The sequence below is a fragment of the Quercus lobata genome, chromosome 3, assembly GCF_001633185.2.
Source record: "Quercus lobata isolate SW786 chromosome 3, ValleyOak3.0 Primary Assembly, whole genome shotgun sequence".
Classification (NCBI taxonomy): domain Eukaryota; kingdom Viridiplantae; phylum Streptophyta; class Magnoliopsida; order Fagales; family Fagaceae; genus Quercus; species Quercus lobata.
In genome coordinates, this window is record NC_044906.1 from 55,429,742 (window position 1) to 55,444,333 (window position 14,592).

General features: G+C 37.7%; 1 pseudogene; it reads right to left on the reverse strand.

Moving 5' to 3' along the window:
* Window positions 1–9,190: 9,190 nt before the first annotated feature.
* LOC115981096 lies at window positions 9,191–10,425 on the reverse strand (annotated as a pseudogene).
* Between the last annotated feature and the right edge of the window lie 4,167 nt (window positions 10,426–14,592).

Genomic DNA, 14,592 nt, shown 5'->3' on the forward strand with positions numbered 1-14,592 from the left:
CCTATGTCATAAAATTTTTAAAATATCTTTATTTTTAGCCATGGTTCTTCTGGTCTCATAAAACAATGTGTTTTTTAGTAGCATTAGCATGCGTCCAAAGCTTGACTAAATCAAAAGCACTATTTAGTCTATTTCTTAGCCTTTTAGCTCTTTTTTTATTTTTTATTTTTTAGTTAATAGATAGATAAGGAACTAACACTTCAACAATTGTGACAAATTGTTGTATCTCCCCAGAAAAAAAAGAAAAAAGAAACTACTCCTAAACCAATATAAGCATATAAATATTAAAAAAACTGATGTACTTAAAATGAACAAATATGAAATAACCACATGGGTGTGTGGCTTGATGGTGGGAGTCATTGTTCTACATCCAGAGAGGAGCGGTTCGAGTGATAGCCCGAGCAAGGCCTGTGTAGTATACGTGATATTACCCATTGCCATGGTGTGGGGTTGATGAGCCCACACCAGAGACCCCATTTTTTTTTATTCAGCAAAAAAAAAAAAAAAAAAAGAATAAATAAAATTCAGGTCACCAAATTGACCAAACCAAAGCCCCTGAATAAGTATGAAACAATATATTTTTTTAGTAGCAATAGCACGAGTCCAAAACTTGACTAAATCAAAAGCACTATTCCTTAGCCTTTTGGCTCTTTTTATATAGTTAATAGAAAATATGCTTGATGAACCTGGGTTAATCAAATTCGGCTTAACTCTCCTCCCAATAAGCATAAGGTTGTGGGCCTAGATCTTTTTAGCTCGTGTTCCTCCCGTGGAGGCAAGGTTTTAATGCAATGACGTTCTAAACACAAATTTTCACAAGATATTTCATAACTAAAGGGGTCGCAAGTTATTAATAATGAGTGATAAAGTAATATATATTCGGTATTGACTCCAGGATAAAAACAATAAAAATATGTTAACTCAATTCTTGTGAAAATTGTTGTGCATGTGTATAGCATTACTCAACCTTAATGTCCTCTTTCTTTCTTTCTTTAACAAATATAGTTCCATTGAAGCCACGATATACTTTTAGGTCTTTTATTTTTCACCACCCTCTTGTATGTACGTATAACTTTAATTTTCCATTTTGGTCATAAAAAGATTAGAGCCTTGATGGTCTAGTATAAAACTGGCTATAGTTTGGGAAGATAGAAGAAAGTCAATGGGTTATACAGCTTTTCTCTACAAAAAAAATTGCTATTTGCGACGAAACTTTTTCGACGACTACAAAAAATTGTCGGAAAAACTAGCTTTTTCGACGGCAAGTCTCTTTTGTCGACAATTACTCGTCAAATATTAAAACATTTGTGATGGCAAAATGAGTTCGTCGAAAATGCCTATTATTTTTGTCGAAAATATGATTTATTTTGGAGGGAAATGTTCCTGCCTTACTTTTTACGACGGCATAAAAATTTTCGTCGCTAATAAAGTATTATTTACGACGACTGAATAAAAACCGTCAGAATTACTAACAATTGTGACTACTTTCGTGCATCGAAAATACAAAAAATATATTTTGATGGTGCTATTATTTGCGACAAACATTCTTCCATCGTATATATGAAAGAGGGTATTATTTACAATGACTGAAGAAAATCCGTCAGAACTATTAACACTTGTGACGGCTTTTATGCGTCGAAAATACATAAAATATATATTTTTATGGTGTTATTATTTGCAACAAACATTCTTCTATCATAAATATAAAAGAGGGTATTATTTACGACGACTAAAAAAAAAACCATCGGAACCATTAACACCTGTGACGGCTTTTGTGCGTCAAAAATACAAAAATATATATTTTTTATGATGTTATTATTTGTGACAAACATTCTTCCATCGTAAATATAAAAGAGGGTATTAGCGATAGCCATGAAGCCATCAAAAATGGTAAAATATTTTGGAGGGAAAATTCCCTCCTTTTCACATTTGTGACGACATTTATCCATTGCAATTATTTTTTTTTTTTATTTTTCTAATTGAGTTTGTATTTGCGACAAACATGCTGACCATCATAAATAGTTAATTTGCTTGAAAAGAAAGAATGTATTAGTGATGGAATTGGATCCCTTCCAATAAATAATATTTGTGATGGACCTAAGCCGTCAACAATGGTAATTTTTTTAAAGGGAGGGAATTCATGCCCATATTTTTCATGTGTTTGACGGTTGTTTTCCATCACTATATATTGCATTCTTATTTGCGACGGACATTTTGGTTGTCCTTAATAATTAAAATTTTCTTAAGAAAACAAGGTATTAGCGACGGTAAAGTAAATCTGTCACAATAAAGGTGTTTGATGGTTGTTTTTTTGACTTTTTTCAGCTTGTGGTTAAAATCTTGAAAATGTGTGAAAACACAAGAGTTGTTTAGACCCCCAAATTAAAATTACGGCTTGGTTGATTTTAATATAACTTAAACTAAGTGCAGAATAGAGTAAATGAGAGCGGATAAACAATATAACTACTCTAAGTCATATTCATCAAATCACAGCAGTAAAATGAAAGCTAAAAGAGTAGGGAAGAAGAATACAAACATAAGATAATACGCCGATGTGTTATTGAAGAGGAAATCGAAAAACTCGGTGAAAAACCTCTCCGCCGCCTTCCAAACTGTAAATCAATCCATTAGAGAATAAGTTGGAGTACACGAATAACAAAAGACCCTCCAAGCCTAGTCTATCCCATGTACTCGAGCCCTCCAAGCTCCTGCTACCTATTGACTTCGCCAAGCCTTGTCTTCTCTAGTTCTTCGGATCATGTAATTCAGCTTGATTGCATCCACCAAACAAATGGCTTCTTCCAATACTTTCTAGCAGCACCAAAACCTCACTTTACACTCAGGATGGGTGTGGTAAGTGTTTGGGCTATCAACTTCTCAAGGATTTGGAAATGGAGAGGTAGGAGTTGAAGAAAATCATAATGGATTGTGTAGAGAATTGTGGGTATAACAATCTCTCACTTTCAAGGGTAGTGGCTAGGGTTTTCTCTCTAAAAAGCACTCCTCAATATATGTGGGTAATGTGGGTATATATAGTGTGGGTATGTAACAACCCAGCCCCCCCCAAAAAAGAAAAAGAAAAAGAAAAAGGGGGATCAGATTTTTAAGGAGCCACATGTGTGACCCCACTTACCACCACACATTCTCTCAAAATATCTCCCTCTCTCCCTCTTTGGCCGGTCAAAGTAAGTGTCCCTCTACACTTTTCTTTTGTTCATTTTTCCTCACAAACATAACAAGCACTCCTCCCTCACTCTCTCCCACCATGTACCTCCTTCCCCACCATCTTTTCCAGCAAGATTACCGTGCAAAGCACTCTAGGAACCTCTAAGGCATATTCATCTCTTTTGATTTAAGGTAAAAATTTCTAATCTATCAGTGGGTTTTATACTTTTGCTTAAGGTTATTTTAATCTAAGCTTTGATAATGATGTTCATGAAATTTATGAGCTTCTTGGGTGATGTTCTTGTAATTGTATATGGGTTTTTGATTTGGTGGGCTTAATTGTTAAATGGTTAAGGGTTTTTACAAATGGTGATCATTTGGGGTTTCTCCATGGTTAAAATTTGGGTTCCTTAAGCAATCGTGTGGGTTGATTTTGTGGAAGTTTGGGTGATTTTTGGAAGTGTGTTCTTTGCATTTTAAATGACTTTGGAAAATGTGGGTGTGAGTGGGGTGATAACTACGAATTCATGCAAGTCAAGTGTGAGCATGTGCTTTTGCATACCAAGTGTTTGATAAGTTGTTTATATGAGATTTTTGGGTTTGATTCCTTGTTTTTAATATGCTTTAAATCTGGTGGTTTTAATTTGAGTAAATTCTCAAATAATTTGGGCTAGTCTTACAACTATAGCAATTTTCTAAAGCTGTCATGACAGATTTGAGTCAGCCACAATGCATGATTTTTAATAAATTATAGAAACATCATTTTGGGCTGAATTTTCTGTGGTACATTTTATACATATAGGGGAATGTTCCCTTAAAGTTTTGAATTAATCGGATAAATTTTCACTGACCAAATTTTTTTTTATAAAATGGCTGCCCTGCTATGTACTGAATCTGAAGGTAAGACTAAAACGTTGAGAAATTGTGGAATTAATCCAAAACTTTGGTTGATCTTATCTTAGCTTAAATATATTATTTAGTACCCAAAGAGATTCATGAGTATGCTATATTATCTTATGATGCACATTTTTGCGGTAATGAATTTAAGATGTTTTGGTTGTGTCAGTACTATGAGTTTCTTGGATGCTTGTTTGGTTCCTGCTTGGAAAGGGTACTTGTCTTAGGATGGGCAAGCTAGACTGTAGGGCCTTTGGTTTGATTTTAGGGTATTGTTACGATTTATGGAGATAAGTGTGATGGTACTTTGTGAAAGGCCTTATTATTGATAGGTTTGATCATTGTGTTTCTAGATTCCGATATTCTTGGTGATGGACCTAGTGACTGGATTAGTTGATTTTGTGATGCCCGATTGAGGTAAAATTGGTTGGCCTTCCGAGGTAAGTAGCTTTTTAATGGGATATTGTTGGAAAATAACCATGTTGCATAAACGTTATTTTTGGGTCAAACACATTTTGGAAAATTATTTGTGGGATTATGTTTCCTTAAAAAGTATTGTGTTGTGGCCTTATTGTATATGACTATTTATGAAACATGCATCATATTTGGTAATGCGAATGGGGAAATGCATGATTTGTTAGATTGGAAATGATAAGCATCTTTTATAAAATTTTTGGGAATGGATTTTATGGATTTATTGCATTATTTGCAAATTCTAAAGATGTTTTATCTTGACTTGTGATATTTGGGAAATTGATAGAAAATCTTATTGACAAGAAACGATTTTGGAAAACTTGAGAACCTTGTGACTATATTGGATACTTCAAAGGTTTTTGTGAAACTACTTGGAAATGAATTGTGTTTTGAATTCATGTAATCTGTGAGCTCTTTATGTTTTTCCCTTGTGCCATGGCGTGTGATTACCCGGTGATTACCTAGCTAGATACTATAGTCTGTGTGACATTGGTATCTGATAGTTTTTAGACCCCTTAAAACAATTGATTTAACCTAGGTAATTAGCCAAGTTGTTACTTAGTCCAATTAAACAAGTCTAGGTTATCACAATAACAAAGATCAAATCATGCAAAGCAGCGAAAAATAAATAGCACAAGATATGATCACCCAGGAAACCAAACCAGTAAAAACGTGGGGAGGATTTGACCTAGCTATCCTCAAGGTAAACTTGAATCCACTATCTTGAAAGAATCGAAGTTCATACAATAAGACTTACAAGCCCCCACACTCGACTTCTTACTGCTACCAACTAGTAGAACTTACTGACACGACCACGTGCAAGCTCCGAATCCACGGATTCCTTCTTTCTTGGATTCACCACCAGATACAAGCACACTCGTTTGTGTTTTCTTTAAACTTCAATGACAGCAACTGAATTGATCATCAAGGTGTAGATAAATCTTCTCCTTGAAAACCCTAAGTTTGTGTAAAGGAAAGCTCCTCTAGATCTCACAAGAGATTTACACAAACCGCAATATGAGCAACACTAAAATGTGGCTAGGGTTTGCCTTTTATACTTAGGACAAATAAGAAACCCTAAAAACGTTTTAAAACACCTAGGGCTGAGTTGGAAAATTCTTCAAAAAAAACATTCTACGTGAGCTTCGATCGATCGAGCCAGGCCGAAAGGCATAATGCTTTCCTGCATTAACTCGATTCCAACTTTACATAAATGCACAACTTTGAGCTAGACTAAAACACTTCTAAACACATTGTTTTGATCATGGTTTGCCAACAATACAAATTAGAGTTCTAAATACATAAAAACCTAAGTCTTTAGAACCTAACAGTATCTTAGCACCTGTCTTTGTGACGGCATATGAGTTCTGTCTTTGTGACGGCGATAAGTTCCGTCTTTGTGATGGCATATTAGTTCCGTTTTTGTGATGATATATGAGTTTCGTCTTTGTGACAACGATTAGTTCCGTCTTTGTGACGTCAGATTAGTTCCGGCTGTGTGTTGGCGATGAGTTTCGTCTTTGTGATGGCAGATGAGTTCCGTCTTTGTGACAGCGTTGTCACGTGGCCTTGGGTTGAATTTTCATGTTTTGGAATGGTCTTTTGATAGCTCACAGTAAATAGTATGTAGTTTCATGTTAAAATATATTGAGAAAGCTTGGTGCAACATCGTTTAAATCATTCTTGTCATTTTACCAATGAAAATGGATTTGCTTGATTTTCATGGAAATTCCCAAATTATAACATGTTTTGTAAAATGTTCATTATCATGAAACTTGCATTTCCCCCACCTTTATTAATTATGCTACTTACTGGGCTTTAGCTTATTCCACTCTCCAACAGCTTTTCAGATAAATTTGCTATACCTTGGGTATGGAGCTTGTTTTATTGGTGGTGATTGGAGCATTATGCTAATTGGGAGATTTGTGCTATGATTGGTTGGTGGCTCAACTTTCTGAATTTATTGAGGCCAAAGCTAACTCTATTGGAGGTTGGGCTCTTGAGGTTTGTTAGCCTTGGACATGGTAGGCATAGATTCTATCGTTAAGGTTACCTAGCCTAGGAAGGATTGTGATTTGATGTTGATCCATTTGGAGTTTTGGAATTTCGTGTATATTTGCCTATTTGGAGACATTATTTGTAATTTGTATTGTTTGTAAATGTGTTATAGAGCTCTGACTTGTAATATGAAGATTTTAGTATGGTTATTTATCCTTCATGGGTTGAGAAAAAAAAAAAAAAAAAAACTCCTATGTCCTCGCTCTTAATGGTTCTCCTCTCACGCTTTGAACCCTTTGGGTTTGGGGTGTGACAGTTATGGTATCAGAGTTTAGGTTATTATTCTGTAGACTTTTGAATTAGGAAATGATAATTATCTAAGTCAGAGCATTAGGTTTTGTTGTAGCAATCCATTCGAGGTGGTTCCGTTGGGGTAGTTTGGGTGAGAAAGTATCTTGTGTGTTATGTTGGTTGATTGTAATGGCTTGGAGTTTGTTTAGTTTTTGTTATTTTGTGATGCTATTGGTAAGTTCTTAAATCTTTGTGTGTGAGGTAAACTGTTGTGCTTCTTATGCATTTTTCGTGTAAACTGTTGTGTTTGTTATGCATTGTTCTCAAAATTCTTGAAAGTTTTGAGTTAAATTCCTAAAATTGTTTTGAGCAAACAAAACGGAATCAAGTTTTCAAATTTCATGTTTATAAATTTTGAGAATTTGTTTAAAGACAATTATTTGCCGTTAGCAAATATTGTTGGTTATGCTGACCTTAGGTGGTGCAATTGGGTCGAACCTCGCTGGCCACGAGTGGTACGACAAGTTGTTGACCAACTATCTTTAGCACAATCCGACAAATTTTTTTTTTGGTTAATTGCGATGGTTGGTTAGAGAGTTTGTTTGAACCCGTTGAGCTCATGTGGTGTCTAACAAACCTCTAACCCTCAAGTTCTGTGCTATCTTGTTAAAATTTTGAAAATGTGTTTCAAGGCAGTATTTTGGGAATATTGATTAGTTGATTTCAGTGTTCAAAATTTGTTCACATTTTTATGAATTTTTACTACAAATAAACTATTTATATTATTAGCAAGCTGCAAATTGTAATTTAATATTATATAATCTTATTGAAAAATTTATACAATCTAATTTCAAATGTATATAAATATATATTTAGACAAATATACGTATAAAAATATAATATGATATATAGCTAAATTGGGTCCTAGTTTAGAATTTTGTTCATGAATATATTATTATGTTTGAGCTTAACTCATTTAATAATCAAGTCCAAATTTAATGTTTGAATTGAGCTTGGTTTCTAAACAAATGAAAATAAACAAGTATTTTTTTGAGCTAAGTTCAAGCTGTTCACAAACAGTTTAGTTCATTACAACCATAGTGACATAACTCCTATGGATACATGTGTAATATGTCACTCTTGGCTATTTTATTACCCTAGTACGACTAAACCGAAGAAAAAGAAGCCAATTGACAAAAACAAAAATAGATGACATACGGTTTCTTTTCAATCCATTAATATTGATAGGCCACAAATTGAATGACCCCTTGTGATAGAAATTAATTAATTAATTAGCCAAGTTATTAATTAATCAATTTATCATGCAAAGCGTGGTAGCACAAACAAATCACCAATAAAATAAATAAGCAGCGGAAAATAAATAACACGGTGATTTGTTTACGAATGGGGAAAACCTAACGGCAAAAACCCCACCGGATGATTTTCAAGTCACCACTCCCGAAACTCCACTATTATCACAACAAGCGGTTACAAGCATAGGAATCCAAGTACCTTACCAACCTACAGTTGAACCTTTACCCCAATACCCAATTGGACTTGTTCTGTAGTGACAGTTCCCCTTTCAGATGCATGACTCCCAGTACGTGACTAACCAATTGCGCGGATCCCAGTATGCGACTTCAATCACCAACTAAGAAGGTTGTTGGTTGCAAAGTTCTTCAGTTCATCCACATGATGAAGATCAAGAAGATGCTTGGTCACAAAACCCTATGGTGCATATACACAGCAACTTCTTCAAAGAGAAAGAAATGAACTAGGGCAAGAACTTCGTTTCCGGTCACAATTTGCTTTGAACAGAGTTTGCTCAAAGTTCGTGCAACTTGTGAACACTTTGACGGCCCTTAAACTGATCCTTTTATATGTCTAGGTTTAGGAGAAAAGAAGGCCCAAAGACATATTCGCGGATCCCAAGAAAATCAGATTGAAATTCTGAAAATCTTAAATCTCGACAGATAGCAGGTGTCAAGCAGCTGTCGAGCACACCGAATGAAGAACAGCTTCCTTAAGCTCGATAGATGCAGCTGTCGACCAGCTGTCGAGCTTTAATGATTTTACACTCTGAACTTGTTTTCTTGAACAGATTTGAAAGCTTTAATACGTGATCTTGAAACAAGGTTTCTTGAAATATTTAAAACATCCTAAATCTACCAAAATACAAGTAAAGTGTGTTTTGTCAAAAGATAAGCCAATTACATAAAATCATGACATATGTTCTTAACATATGAAACATATATGTCCTAACAAATATGACTTGGAGAGAGAAATAAAGGTTTGAGTTTATTGGACATAAAACAGCAAGGGAAATGTTAACTTTTACTCGTCTAGTCACACCTTAGAAAACGCATTAGTTCTTCAGTTGAATACCTGGTAGAGAAACAAAGGTTAGGAACTCCTCTTCACTTTCAAATTTATCCATTTCTTCTTTCTTCAAGCTGACATATGCTTCAATTCCATCACCTGATGGGGGTATCTATGAAGGTAATCAAGTTCTTGTAAGTAAGGGCAGCCGGGCCAACCCAGATAGGCTTTCCCCAACCAAAATCAGTTTCGTACGGAGGAAACCTACACAAACTAGTAAAACTAAAAGTAACCATCTATCCTTTGGCGAATTTTGAAGAATGGTCCCTTATGAAACTCAAGTGTTGGCTTCCTTCTTGGATTTTCTTCATGTAATCTTTGTCGATTTTACTTATTCCCTCTCGTACTTGGTGCACGAGGCCATGACCCTCCTCCCCATTTTTCAATATCGGAATTGTTATTGCAGCGGAAAATAGATTTCCGAAAGATGATTGTGGTTGTAGCGGGTTGGTTCTTGGACGCAGATTCACTGCATGATGCACTGAGTATAAGGCTTTAACACGTGAGGGTTGTTTCTGGTTCTCAAAGCCTTCACTATTAGCATATTTTGCAATCAGAGTTTCTATCATGGAAGCATCAAACACATACCTGTTTGTTATGATATTCTCCTTTATGATGCCAATACCAGGGACATATCCAGCCAATCCTTTGGTGGGAAGAGCGTAGCTGCATCAAATTCGGGTGACTCTATGTCATCATCTCCGTAGGTAGTGGTTGCCCAAGTCTTGAGGAACACGATGAATGATAAAGCATCTGCAATCTTATGCGATATGCATGCTCCAATACCAATTGCACCGCACTTAAACACGTTAAGCTGGACACCAAAGGTTATATAAGTGAGAGCATCGAGTTCAAAAGAGACTAACTTGTTGAGTTCACCAGGAATTGGATTCTGAATAACATCAGAGAGTTTGCACTTGACTTGTGTTCTAAAGTAAGGAATCCCCTCATCGTTGCAATGGATGAAACGGTTCTCTTTCAAGATAGTGGATAGTATTTGGTTAAGAGCTTTGAGAGAGAGTTCTTAAGGCGGTTGGATATGTCATCGATGTTGAATTCGATGTCAGTATGATTTGGAGCATAGAAGAGGACGATAGGATTATAGACTGGGGGAGATATTTGATCAATAAAGGAGAGTTTGTAATGGTTAAGGTGGTCAGGTGTAGGAGAAGAAGGCTTAATTATCTCTTTAGAGATTGCTTCGACGTTCAATTTTGCCATAATGAAAACCAATCTAAACAAGTTGGGTGCTTATTCTAATTGTTTTATTGTGTGCATTTTTTTGTTATGTACAATGGTCTTAAATAGAGCTTGCCGGCGGGTAATGGGATTGAGATGAAAATAAAAGTCAAATAAAACAAAGCAGTACGGTAAAGAGTTGATCTTTTTTTTTTTTTTTTTTTTTTTTTTTTTTTTTTTTTTTTGAGAAAGTGGTAAAGTATTGATCTTAAATTAAATCTCAAAAAAAGATAATTAAATGAGCTGTAAAGTGTAACTGCGAGGCAGTGAAAGTGGGGCGTGAGATAGTGGAGAATGAAGACATTTTTTTAAATGATTGTATTGTTGCATTGAATTCTTAATAAAGTAATGCATAAAAACACAACAAAATTCTTTTTAATGAATTACAAAGATCTGTAAGTTGTCACAATTGAGTTGAATTGTTAAATAAAAGAATCGAAAAGAGTAAAAACAAAAACTAATAAATAATGAATTAGAGTATTCTAAGTAATAATAATTGAAATTCACCTAACAACAATAATTAATATCTTTATTATATAGTGTAAGTGCCAAAAATGAGTTGACGTAATACAATGAATTTGTAGAGGCGGGAACTTGAATCAAATAACCTAGCACAGTTGAAGAAGAAGAAAAAGACAAGGAATAATGAAGAGTATTAGTCCTCGGCAAAGATCTGAGGATAGATATTTATATTAGTTTGGTCTCAAGAATGATTTTTTGTAGTATTTCTCTCTCTGGGATCATCCATGCACCCTTCTTTTAGGAGGATCTTTTTCATTATATAGCCTCTTTCAGCTGATTTTGGCCTTTCACTTGTTGATTTTGTAGGACACTACTCGAGTGCTTGTCCCATCAAACGCCCTCCCAAATCTTTTGTGAGTTGTGACAACCAAGATAGCACTGTTTAAGGGTTTTCTCCACATAAATGCGGCTAGGGGGTTTGGTGGGGTGCATTAAATATGGTGGTAGCTACCATCCTTCCAGTCACATTAGGGCTAACCCCCTCTCTGAAATTTTCCTTTATAGTGTGGCCTCCTCTAGTAATGTGCCATTGACGTGGTCATGGCTCGCCTCTCTGGCCTTACCGTCCGAGGGTATGGTCTCCTTGGAACTGCATTGGCCTCTTCGACCTCGGGTATGACACGTGGCATTATTATCTTATTAAATTTCTATATCCCACAATAGCCCCTCAAAACTCCACTTTTTCCCTCTTGTTCAAGGAGAAAAATAGGGCTTAGACTTTGGGTAATTAGTTCTACATGCTTCTTTGAATTTCCCAAGTGAGAATGTCATTTCGCATGCCTTGTATCTGCTTCTGGCACTTCGGAGTTCGTAACGTCTTATTTAATGCTCCATGTGGCACCTTGTCCCCCACATCCTACGGTGAGATGGAGATTCTGTGGCTGGTATTTTTCCTTGAAATTTGGGCGGGGTAATCCCCGCCCAACTCTACCTCCTATATAAGGCGCCTGGGGGATTCATTTCTCATATTTTCCAAACCTTCAAACTTTCAAGAAGCTCCTGAAGTGACTCCAGTCATTATTTTCGTAAGTTCCTTGTTTATCCCAATCTTATTCTTAGGTTCTTTTCTCCTTGGCTAGTCTCCTTGGCCTTCTGTCTTCTATTTCCTTCTTTAAAAAAGTTCCTTCACCTCACCTTAGCTTGCTTAGATGGGTAGGTTTGCTCACTTAGTAGATACCCCCGCTAGTATGGAGGGATTTAGGGCCCTGTATCATATTCCCCGGGGTGTCTCCTTGTGGTATTGCCCTCTGGGTGAGTGGCACACCCTCAGAAAGGAGGAGAGGTTGTTATTCCTATGATCGCCTTCATAGAAGGGGTAATAAAGCTTCCTATGGGTAGAGTGACCAGGGACTACCTGATCGCCCATAGGATTTGCCCTCATCAATGCGTGCCCAACTTGTTTAGAGTCTTAGGTAGTGTAGACGTTCTTAACGAGCAAATGGAGTTGGGCCTCGCCTAGCATGACGTTGTTTGGATGTATGAGTGCCATCTGCTTACAGACTTTGGCTATTATTTTAAGTCTAGGTCTTCCGAAGTTAGACTTATCTCGTGTCTCCCCAAATCAAACAAGGGCATGAAAGATGACTTTTTGGTCGTCTTGGGTGAATGGCATGAGGGTCTTCATTGCCCAACCCAGGAGGGAGCACCAGGTGGGGTACCCTAGGTTTAGGTTCTTCAACACGGGAATTAGTTTTGTTGTTTGCTTTTTTCTTCTTTCTTTTAGTGGTTTGTTTCGCTTTGATTAATGTCTCACCTTTCTAATTATGGTTTTTCTTCTCAGCTTTTTTCACAGATAAAAGATACGTGGCACCCAATCTCAACTTTGTTAATGTTCTAGATCTCAATAGGGTGTTAAGATCCGAGGTGTTCATGAGTGAGGATAGACAACTGAGAGCTGTCCATCTTATCCTTGACTTCAAGCCCCTGCCTGATAAGTTTCTGGATGTGGGCAACGCGATCAGAATGGGTGATCCTTGGCTAGCTCGGATTGACATTTCGGTGCTTGGATTCCTAGCCCGAGAAGGTACTGTGCAGGTCGAGCTGCCTTCCCATTGTTCTCCCCATGAAGAAGCGATTCTAAGAGAATAAACAGCTTCCTTGCACCTGTCACTTGAGGAGGAGATAGACCAATTTCAACTTGAGGAAGAGAGGGAGGAGCAGGGAGAGCCTGTGATTCAAGTCTCATACTTGGAAGACGAACTTGACAGATCTTCATGCATACGTTCCTCTGGATTCATCATCACACGCATAACTAGTAATTTGGAAGAAGAAGAAGAAGAAGAAGAAGAAGAAATACCATTAGAGAGGAAGAAGGGGTTAAGCCTCTGTGAACTCCTTATGGGAAGGTCCAAGGGGTCGGCGTCTAAGGGTGCTTTTGGCTTTCAGCTTCCTCCTCTTCCTCCTCCTTCAGCTTCCCCCTTTGCGCTTGCCAATCTGAAGAAGAGGAAGAAGGACAATGAGGTGGTCGAGAAGGAGGAGTTGGTCCCTTACAATGAGGGGTTCCTCTTAAGGTGTCAAAGACAGCCAAAGGCAGGCAAAGGGCTTCCTCGACCAAGAGTAAGAAGGCTGAGCATGTGGCTGAGGTGCACCCTCTGAACCTGGCGTGGAACCCTCAGTTGGAGCTGGACGGGGAGCTATACCATGGAACTCCGCCATCAGGGAGTTCTAGAGAGGGAACGCCTGTTACCTTGCCAACGCTTTGGAGTAGCCCCTTTTATTGTCGAATGATATGGCTGCTCTGAAAAACTTGAAGTAGCAAGATCTGTTTCTATCCCTGAAGAGGGACTTGGCCTTGGTAAGTCTTTTGACACGCCTTACTAACTTCATGCTAGGTTATCTTTTTCTTATTTGATAGGGTATTCCTTTGTCATTTTTGTATAGGCATTCTAGGAGGTTTTCATGGCCAAAGAGTGGGTGAAAGATGCCCGGTAAGAGGCCAGACTTGCGGACAATCTTTGCTCAGAGACCAGCAAGTCTTTAGCCACTACTGAGTAGAAGAACAAGGAGCTTACTACAAAGCTAGTTACTAAGGACAGGGGGAGGAAGAGTGCTGAGGCTAGCCTCAAGAATGCTTAGGCGTAGGCTGATGATCAGCGTAAGAAGCTCCACTATGTGGAGATAAAGCTGGCCATGGCCAACCAGTAGGTTGTAGATATGAAGGAAGAGCTTGAGAAAGCTGAAGAGGCTGCTCAGGCGGCTATGGATGCTTCAGGACAAAAATTCTATGACCTCAGAGTAAAGGAGACTGAGGCCTGCTTGCCTGATGAGTTAGCTGGGGTTTGCAAGGATTACTGCCTCGAGGTGTGGACCGATGCACTCAACCTGATTAGAGTTCCTGCTGCCTTAGAGTGGTGGAAGGATGAAAACGTTTACTACCCACAAGACCTCCGAGAAGCTCTTGAAGCACTCTTGGGCCCTGAAACAGATGTTGCCCTCGCAACAATTGCGCTGGAGCAGCTTCTAATCACCCATGCCTCTTTCCCCCCCCTGAGATCTCCAAAGGGCTTGGCAAGGCTGGTGGCCAAGGGCAAGGAGGCTGCTCAGGGTAGAACTTGGCAAGAGGATAAGGGCAAAGGCAAAGAAGCTAAAACTCTGCCAGAAACCAAGGGCCCAGAGGCTAACCAAGGT